Here is a 10,998-nt window from a genome sequence, read left to right on the forward strand (position 1 = left end):
GAGAATCCGAGAGGAGGACTTTTCGGAGAATACAAGGCAGAGAGGGGACAGAAAGATGTCCAGAGGAGGGTTGACGCTGGCCTACGCAGTACTGATGCAGAGGTAGCGTAGTCAGTGAGGGGAATTGGAAATTCTACAGAGGGAATTCGATTGCAGTTGCTGGGAGCCAGGGTGTGAGGCAATAAAGTCGAATTCTCAGCCAGCAAAAGATCCAGAGCAAAGAGGCAGCGTAATACCCAGCAAGTGTGACGTAGACGCTGCCTAGGGTGACGCAGAGCCCATCAGAGGGTGACGCAAAGCCTCCCAGAGCTGAGGATCAATCACTATTTCTCCAGTGACGGGGTGAGATCATTTTACCAACCTTTTGTCCAACATTTTCTTTGTAAAGGATTGCTAGATGAGCATCCTAGATTTGTATTCAGATATTTCCTCTACATAGTAATAAACCCTTAGAACTGCTGCACCGGTTTTCCCGCATTGGGTTTTTCCAGGGACTATTGTGTCGAAAAATAAGTGTGTCCTATGTATCTTGTTCTTTGCTCTTTTTTCTGTTTCATGAGATCAAACATTTAATTAGTGTAGGTTGCAAAAGTAATTTGCTGCAGTATTCAAATAATAACTTGATAATATTAAAATCAAGTGGGTGAAGTAGATTCAGATTTGCTGCAGTAGGGGTTCTTTGAGGATTAGGAATTTTCACAGAAATAAAAAAACAATCTTATACAAGACAAAGTGCCAAATATCTCAAGTGCCAATAAGATACACAAGATAACCAAGATGACCACACGATATATGCACTTAAAGAAAGATCACTAATATGCCAAAAATTTATAATAACTATAAGCCAATAATGATATTAATGTCAAGAAAGAGAACTAGAGAATTTATCCAATTTATGATTCAACGACAATTTTTCAATAAGATTATCAACGCTCCCTTTAGACAATTAGAATTCTTCCAAGATAATGCCAATGACAATTAGATTCAAACCATTCAATTATCTTCAGATTACTCAATATTGTGCAAATGGAGTAAATCACCTTCAATGCTACTTAGCTCAAAGAAAATTATATTTCAATGCAATTACCATTAAGTCAAGGGACGAAAAATGTTTTAGAAAGATAAATATCGACTATTCCCAACTTAAATGTTCTTTAGGGCAGCAAGCTTATATATGTGATTTTGAAGTACCCCCCGTGGCAACATGGTATACCTGGCTTGCGCGGAACCGCGCTGTCTTCGATGATCAACCTGTATCATGGACCCGGGTTGAAGCCACCATTATCGCTGCGTACCAAGAATTGCCAGACCCTCCTCCGCCTCGAGCCAGGACGATACAGGACATGCCCAATATTGACAAATCGACCCCGTGGGCCTTCTTCGACGGGGCTGCAAGCCAAACGGGATGTGGAGGTGGTTTCGTGCTGCACATAAATGAACATCACAGATACCTTGTCAAAATGGGATTTGGAAGAGGATCTAATAACTATGCTGAGCTTTCTGCCATCCGGAACCTACTGCATTTTGCACTAACACACCAGCTCTCTAATCTCAACATATTTGGAGACTCAATGATGGTCGTTAACTGGATCAATAATGTCACTATATGTCATACACACACACTCAGCAATCTATTACATGATGCTCTCACTCTCAAAGCAGCATTTAATCATTTCTCTTGTTTACATATTTACAGAGAGCATAACAGCGAAGCTGACAAATTATCCAAAGAGGCCTCGTTACTTCCCAGAGGCGATTGGATAATTGTGGAGCAGAATGGAGCTGAAGAACACAGATTCTACCACAGGCCATACATAGACCTGAGAGAACAGAGGGACAACAGTCCCGATCACTGACAGTTTTGGATAATATATTTTGACATGATGGAACTGTAATTAACTATGATTATGTTGTTTGTAAATGGATATTTGTGAACTCGAATAGGCTGAACAGCCATACATATGCATATACCCAGCACAATTTTGTAATACTCGCTGATACAACACCCTGTGAGGTGATTTTGTATGAACATTACAGCAATGCCAATGGCATCTACCATATGTAATTTTCAAATTATTAATGGAAATTACTGATTTTTCCAGGGGAAAAAAAATGTGATTTTGAAGTAGGAAATCAAAAGACAACAGACACTTAGCCTTGAAATCAAGGATTCTAGAAAACCACTAAAATTTGCTGATGTAATTGATGCAAACAACTGCCCTTACAAATGAAACAAAATCACTTATTTTTAAAGATGATATCTATGACAACAAATATGTTTTCAGAGACAATAAGGGCACCAAAAGAGAAAAAGATTTATGACAACAAAGAAATGCTTGTTGTAAACAAATATATCAGTTCTTTGAATACTTGTGACAATCACCTTCACAGTGATGTTAGAGCACTTAATTTTTAGAAATTGTTTTTTAGGACAACAGTAAGAAAAACTTTAGGACAAAAACAAATAAATGTTATGACAACAACAATATGACAATGAAAACAACAAGCTATCAATGTTATCTTTATGCCAAAAATTTACCGAAAATTTTCCAAACTTGCTCACATGAATTATAAGATATTTTCAGCCTGTTATGATGTGATTTCCATAATTATACCAGATTGGATATACTTATTACAGTGAACAATTAAAATATGAAATAGGCTTAATGATGGATGTTCAATTCAAGAAATTAATTCCTTAATGTATTAGACAACTTAAAAACTGATTTTAGGCTAACCCACATGAAATTTTGCCACTATCATATTTCAGACTTCAGAAACAAAATTATTTGGAGATAACAGTCACCCAAAAATAAAGATCTAGGTCAAATTTTTGATACCCATTAAACATAAGTGACTTATTAATGTATTTAACATTTTTTCCAGTTAATTTCAAACCACTTAGATGCGTTTTTCACTACTATTAGAAAGGTATATGACTACTGTAGCAAACATTGAGGAAAAAGAGGGTTTAGAGATCAAACCCTTAGGCCCTATGCCTTGAAAATCACTTGCCCAAGTTGCCAAAAAAATTTCAATACCTGAAACACAAATTTTTATCAATTTTTTTGCAAAAAACCACCAATGATCAATTTTAGAAAATTTAAAAATTCAGATCAGAAATGGAGCAAGGGCAATCTAGGGCCAATGAGGGCTAGCACTAGGCCCAATAGGGCTAGCGTTGGGCTAGGAGAAGACAGATCTAGGCTTAGGAGCCCCAAACCTTGAAATCCTTGTTCTGAAAAATTTATTTTGCTTCAGATTTTCAAATTTGTTGCAAAATCTTCAATCGCTGACCCTGCAAAAGTTTTGGAAAATAGATTTTTCCCTCCACGGCCTAGATCTATCTTAAAAGCCAAAACTTTCTTCAAATAATCTCAGATCTAAAGCTTTTAATGAAAGATTTTATCGTTTCTTCCACGCAAACAAAAGTTTGAGATTAGATCTTGCCCTCCCGGGTCTAGATCTAGCTCGGATCTGAAAATCCTTTTGACTAATTTCTCAGATCTATTCCTGCAAACAATATTTGAACCCAGATCTTGCTTTCCAAGGTTTAGATTTGGCTCAGGTCTGAAAATTTCCTTGGCTGATTTTTCAGATTTATTCCTGCACAAGTGAAAAGAGAAAAACCCAATATCCAATATGTACAAAAATAGAGAAATCCCAAAAATCCAAGTGTTAAAATTCAAAATTATGTTACAAAATTTCAGATCTACACACATAAATAACACATCTATACAAATAATTTACAGATCTATCAGATCTGACGAGTATGAGTCCAATTCCGCTCCCAGATTTGTAGATCTAAGGCTCTTTCTAGCCAGATCTAGCTATTTAGCACAATTTTTTGAAGATAAATAATTTTTTAAATTTTAGGTACTAGCCCAAAAAATCCTTGCCAAATATATTTCATTAGATAATCTCGAAGTTTTAATCCAAAAGGCTCTCCAGATCTTAAGTTTAGGGAGTTGGCTGGTCCAACCGAGGACTTTCCCAAATGCCCAAAATCTCTGAATAAAGATGACTTCTGCACACTTAAAATATAAGCAGTGAAATTAATAGAGGTATAAAATAACGATTAAATCTTCAAAGATTGGAGATATTTGCCAATCAAATAAAAATCTTAATGCTATTTTAAAACCCAACAATTTAAGCAAGATACCTGTGCAATAAATTGATCTACAAGAGCTATTAACCAACAACTTATAAATAAGATCAGCAAAAAAGTAAACACACATTATCATAAGATACCAGAGAGGAACACCTCCATTAAGTAAAACCCCAAAAACTATGCGTTGTATTATTACATAAAAGTTTACAAGAGCTCCAAGAGTTAGTACACAATCAAAAGATCGAATGATCTCAAATGACAAATGACCTCTAATTTATAGATTAATTCTCCAATGGCTAGTTGACTTGATCCTTGTCAAAGTAATATCAACTGTTAAAAAAAATTAATTATTTTTTAATTTCCTCCATCGAAATTATTTTATTTTTTGAGGAAATTCGAATATTTCATTTAATTGAATTTTAATCAACTCAAAATTAATTGTTTTGAGTTGATTTGCTCAAAAAATTGACTTTGACTTAACTAACAAGGCCCAAGGGTCCAAAATCTTTTGAAATTTTCAATGTTCCCTTTGGTTGGGGACCTCCAATTTTTATTTTTTTTGGGATCCACGAATTTTTTGATTTGGAGAATTAATTTTTCCTAGGACACAAAATTAGTTAAATTTCTAGCTTAGGATTTTAATTTATTTTTGCCAGCAAATTTAATTAATTGATACATAAAGGGATTAATAATTTTTTCAACTCTCCAATATTTAACCATGGTGTCTAAGTATGAGGGACCATGCACTAAATATTTTTTATATGAAGATTTTAATTTTAATACATGAATGGGGGAAAACCCATTCGTTATAGACCCTCAACATTTACCCATTTCTTCGACACAAAAAATATAATCTAGTAGACCAAGTGACTTGTAATAAAATAATTAATTAAAATTATTCCCAAGTCACTTTTACAAACACTTGATCTAAAATGCTAGGACTCGCCTAAGATCCTAACGACAAAATCCACTCTAGCTTTGAGGTGAGGGTGGAGGGAAAAACTCTTCCGATCATTTGTATTTAGAGACACAGATGAATGAGTGAGACAAAAAACATCCTAGAATGAAAATCATCAACAAAACAATAGGTTTATCTAGGCTGTCACATACAGACGTGGTCATACTAGGATTATTTACATTATACATATGCAAAATGGGTTGACATCTTTACAAAACTGCCCGCTGATGATGAAATATGAAAGGCCCGAACACTTGAACACGATAGATCCCTTTTGCAAAAAAATGGGTGTACTGCTATGGGGTTGTTGACACAGAGTGGTCAACAAGATCAATGGTGGAGATTCATCTAATTCACTAATGCAAATAACCTTTGCATTTCATTAGATTAACTCACTTTATCTTATAAAAGTCAATTACTTTAATAATTAAAGTAATTGCTAAAATTAAAGGTCAATTAGGCAACTTCCACATGCCTAGACATTTAGGCCTATGTGGAAGTACCCGCTCGAGCTACTCATCAACATTTTCTTGGTTTCAAGAAGCAACCCAAGCTTTTGAGAAACTTATAGAGGCCACCTGTAGCATTCCTGTCTTGGTGGTATCCAGCTTCACAAAAGCCTTTATTGTAGAGTGTGATGCTTCAAGGTATGACATTGGTGCAGCTCTAATGTGAAAAGAAATGCCCCTTGCCTTTGAGAGCTACCAACTTAAAAAAAAGAACTTACTCAAATCCATTTATGAGAAGGAAATATTGGCCATAATACATGTAGTTAAGCAATGGTACCCTTAATAGGAAAACGCTTCAAAGTAAAAACAGATCATGATACTTTGAAATGCTTTTTTGAACAGTGACTTGGAAAACAACAGAAATGGTTCACAAAAGATGCTAAGCTATGATTTTTAAATTGTATACAAAAAGGGAAAGAAATGTGGTGACAGGTGCACTTTCAAGGAAAAAAAGAGGACACTGAGACATTACTTTGCACTATTTCCATTCTACAAGCTAATTGGGTGAGGTTTATTTTTCTTTTCTCAAATGCCAGTCAACTATGTCAAAGGTTTGTCGTGTGCTTTAATGCCTAAAATATACCCTGCAGATCCATTTGCAGAAAAGAAGGCACCAAAAGAGTCTCCATTTTGCAGGCATAAAAGAACCTGTATTTGCATCTGGGATCACTTTAAATAAATTGGGTCACTTTGCAGGCTGGTCTAGCCATAGTATAGAGTCAAAACCTACTTATATTTGTCTTCAGTGATTAATCTGCTCTCCCTCAACATCAAGGGCATGCATACTGATGAATGCAATGTCATCTATATAAAAAGGTTACATCACTCCTGGTTCAATATCATCCCTAGTTTCAAATTTCCAGATTCTAAAAAAAGAGCATTGACAAGATACCTTGAAGGAGCATCCCCTTTCTTAAGTCAGAAGCCCATCTTTCACCTAAGTTCCTTATCTTACTAAAGATGTTTATCAAAAGCATCCTCAGCTGGTGCTTGTTGAGATTATTCCAAATTTTGTAAAATGGTGTGGTGTTCAGTTCTTTCAATTCTGGTTAACTGTTTTGCTAAACTTTTTAGCTATTGCACAATTGAAATTATATCCATAATCGACCAAAGAATCAAACCTTCTTCCCCTACAAGTATTGGACAATCTGCTCTATCCCTTGCAAACATTGTTGATGATTTAAAAGTGCAACATTTGATTTGTATAGAGGCTTTCAATGTGGACCGCATGAGTAAAAACATAGACAAAGAGACAATTTGGAAGGTGATCTAACATCTTCATACAACTGAACTAGTTTGGGAACCTGTGGTCCATGTGGAAATGGCACCGTCTAAGGAGATTTCTAGTCACACTTCTGCTATAGCTTGGTGAATATTTTAACCTTCCAGTTCCATTTTCATGCTTTAGATGTCATAAAGGAAGTCATTCTGTTGAGGATTCCCCATTACTGTCACAATCTAGCCCAAAATCTGCCAGGATTTGAACCATTGCACTTCAACCTTAGGCTGAGTATCATTTTTGGACTCCTTTTGGAAATGTCAAACCCTGTTTTATGAGCCCACAATGCAATTATGTGATATTATGATAACGACCAACCATGGGGTTTAATCTATGTCACCCACTTATACATGTATGTATCCAACACAAATAAAGAGGCTGTTGTGATGCATTTCTTCAAACAGCTCATGTGCATGCTTGTTAGACAATATTTATGTTTGGGGTGTTGGCTTACATTGAAGTTTGACTAGAGATTTTGATTTTTCTGAAAGAAACTCTAATAAATACTGTAATGGATCGAATGACCAGCCACTGGTCTGTACGCCTTAGAGATGGATTGATACCCTTATGTTGGCATACATGATATGGATATAATGTTTTTTCATTTTATATTTTTTATGTGAGTTGGCTAAATGCGTTAAGGGTTTATATAAAACCATCTATGAAAATTCTCTATGGTTATGTTCTTCCATAGATTTTAAGCTTCCGAGAACACTCGATATGTTCTCTGATATATTTCAAATGGTCAGCTTTTAATTTCATCTTTCTCTAGATTTTGTGTTGATTTTCCCAATGTGCATGCAACATATTTACAATGTTCTAAGTCTTCATTGCATCTATAATTTTTTGTCCTTGTGTCACGTGATGACAGGGAATGCAGATCTGGCTCAGAATCTGGTAGAATCCTTTGTTGGAAATTGTCCAAATTGGATCGGCATAAGGTTGATGGCTATACCTTCCTGCAAACTGTTTTAGGTCACCCTATTCTGCATATCGAATTGAGACACAACTTGTATAGATTATGCGTTGTGTTCACTATTATTTTCTTGGAATGACACGGTTATGCAATTCATATTTTTCCTGGTTGTGCGATCTGTTTAATATTGTAACTTGAAGTGACAGTTTTATATGTATTTTCTCGTGATCAGGCAAGGCTACAGAAAAGAAGACAACGGAGAAAGTCTGATTTGCTAATGTGGGTTGTGCCCTGTGCCAATGCTAAAGAGCAAGCATAGAACATGTGCAATTGTCAAGAAAATCAACATATTGGTCGATAATCCTAAGTAATATGGCAACAAATAACGGGATAAGTACTCAGGAGATATGGTTGCCAGTTCTAGCTCTAGGTAATACCCTGTAGAAATTATGTTTAAAGTTTAAACCTAGAATGGACAGTTGCAGCTGTACTTTATAAGGATGCAGGAGAAGGGGTCAAGCCATACCAATCCATAATTAATGCAGTGATTGTTTTAGGCCTCTAATATGCCAAGGGCATTGTTTTAATGGCCCCAGAAGATCATCCTTTGTATTTTGCTCCTGCAATATTTATTGTAAATAATTTAAAACTTTTCGAGGCATGTGGATTATACTTGATGATGTATATGCCATATTGCTCATGCAAAGATGCTTATTTTCTTCAATTTTGATAAAGTAGTATTTGAATACAAGAATTTTAGCCCACCTGTTTTACATTTGTAGGTAATCTCTTCAGTATTGGCAAGTAGGCCAAGAATTATTATTAGCATTCTTTTTTCTTGGAAGTGATGGGAGTTCATCTTCACCAGCAAACCAACACTCTATTGGCCGTTGTCCTTGGAACATATTGCCGTCTTTCTTTTGGTAAATAAAAAGCCACATAATTGTGTTCTTTTCACAGGGAAAAGAACATTAACAGAGATGCAAGAAACAGATCTTAACCACGTCCGGTGATCCCAGATGACCTTATATCTCCAAGTATGTACCATATTCATCCCATAATACAAAAAGGGCATCTTTTTCTCTGACTCTGATCTGGATTGGCTTCCTTGTTACTAAGCTTAAGCACAGACCAAATACCCATCTTCGAACAGGTATCAAAAATAGCCAGCCAAATGATCTCATAAAAAAGATGTAGTTGTCCAGTGCTACAGTTGGGTTAGCTTGCCAACAAGACTCTTGGAAAAGAAAAAAAGCACTTCCTCTGAACACACTGGTATTCTATTTGCAATGATTAGAAGGTAACATTCTCCTCTGAGGTTTGCTGTGCTGCCATTATTACTGTTACCTGACTGGCTGTTTCTATCTAAATTTTGTTGGCGAGTGCGCTGATTTCTCTTCAACGTTGCCGTGGTTTACTACGTTGGTCCCTTAAAAGTTAAATCCCCTCAAAAGCGTCGCTTTACCTGTGCATGCTAGGCGAAGGATGATCTGAATTGAACACTCGCTGCAACTGCATTTGCATTGGCCAGAAATGCCTGAAATAGCCTATGCCTTGCTTGTGTAGAAAACAAAAGTTCGGTTCTACATTTCTGTCAAATCTTTCTTCGTTCTTTCTTCATTTCTTTCAGAAATGAACGGATAATGAAATGATAGATGAAAAATAGATTATGGGACCAAAAATAATTTATGGGGTTATAGGTTTTTGTTTCTAGATTTTTGCCATTTAATTTTTTTCTTGATTTCATAAGTATAATTAGAAGTACGTGTTTTGTTTTTGTTTTTTTTAAATATTCGTATTGAAAATTGAAAAGCTAAACTTAATTTTCAACAGAAAGATATAATTAGCAATTGTCCCAAAAGGTACAAAGAAAGGCCGATAGATTTATGAAGTTGGAATTGTTGAATTTTTATAAAAGGTCGGGCCACCTTCTCAACTACTATTGATATTGTACAGTTTATTAAATTTGAAATAGAGTAAAAGATATAGGAGACAGAACAGACTGGGAATGTAAGTTCTTTATATTGGAAGTGAAAAAGAGAACAAAGCAGCATGTCAAAGCAGAAATACTTAAAGAAAACCACAAGACTTTCTATTCATTCACATGTATTTAAAAACGCTGACATCACTGAAACAGAAAAGAAGAGAATTTTAAAATTTCATGTAAATGTATTCTAATTTAAAAACAAACAACTAACCACTCTATAAATGTCATTGCAGAAGCCCATGTAAGGTATACATATTCCTATATAACATGTTTGAAAACAAAAACAAAGATAACTTAACGTGAGTAGCATAACATCTGGCATTCCATGAACAATAGAAACCACACTCAAAAGGCCAAATCTATGTAAACTGAGTTTTTATTAAAATTGTAGGTACAAAAACACTTATGACACTCCATAACTATGCATCATGTCTGGTGGAACATACTAGACTTATTACAATTGAATACTTCTAAATATTTTACATGGTATTGTGTGTTTATCACAAGCAATTATACAGGAGATAGTTACATGCTTTGCAATGTATTTTTTGAAATTTTACATATGGTCTACACATAGAGACATGTTTGGTAGGTAATAACTAAACATATATACAATGAAAGTATTCTTTGGCTTCTAAACATATGTACAATAAGAGCATTCTATTACATATAGATGTAATTGACAATGAGCAGCTATATATGCATGATGGGGCATGGCATCGGCAACAGAGTTGTTCCTGCAATTGACGCTGCATTTTCCTGTGTGTGTCACTTTCATGGATGTGAATTATTATCTTGAGTATTTCTTTTACCTTCTTTAACAATTCAATGGTTGGACACAAACGGTAAAGAGGCAATGTTTGTTGGGGTAGGATGCTGAATTTCTTGGCAATACTCATACAACAATCATAAATAGCCTGTATTCATACCTGTTTCCATCCAAAAAGAAAACATTGTAAGTGACAATGGATGTGTTTGACGAAAGCATGTTTTTTAAAGTGCTGAAGTAAAATAAATAATTTTTTAAAGAAATTTCTAAATTGCAGTGAATGCTAGACCTTGCTGTTCTTGGCGGGAAATATTTTGTTTGAATATTTGAAATAAAATAAATGATTTCAAACTAATATAAAATCATATGAGGTTAAATGTAATAGAAAGCAAATGTATGTGAAATTTGGTTATTGCAGCAAGTGGTGTTTACCATGTGGGTAATTCTGGAAAACATGTTGTATGATTGG

The 10,998-nt window shown here is 35.0% G+C and overlaps 1 pseudogene across 1 annotated transcript in view; it reads left to right on the forward strand.

The window, feature by feature from the left end:
- Positions 1-8,752, forward strand: part of LOC149181418 (protein STICHEL-like 1) — a 92,441-nt pseudogene extending 83,689 nt beyond the window's left edge. Inside the window, exons 7-8 of the transcript XR_016257005.1 lie at positions 7,729-7,798; positions 8,006-8,752. The product of XR_016257005.1 is annotated as a protein STICHEL-like 1 (transcript). The remainder of the gene's footprint in view (positions 1-7,728; positions 7,799-8,005) is intronic.
- The last annotated feature ends 2,246 nt before the right edge of the window (positions 8,753-10,998 follow it).

The sequence above is a fragment of the Pinus tabuliformis genome, chromosome 3_2 (assembly GCF_031772625.1).
Source record: "Pinus tabuliformis cultivar Carrire ecotype Pingquan chromosome 3_2, CPIR1, whole genome shotgun sequence".
Classification (NCBI taxonomy): Eukaryota; Viridiplantae; Streptophyta; class Pinopsida; order Pinales; family Pinaceae; genus Pinus; species Pinus tabuliformis.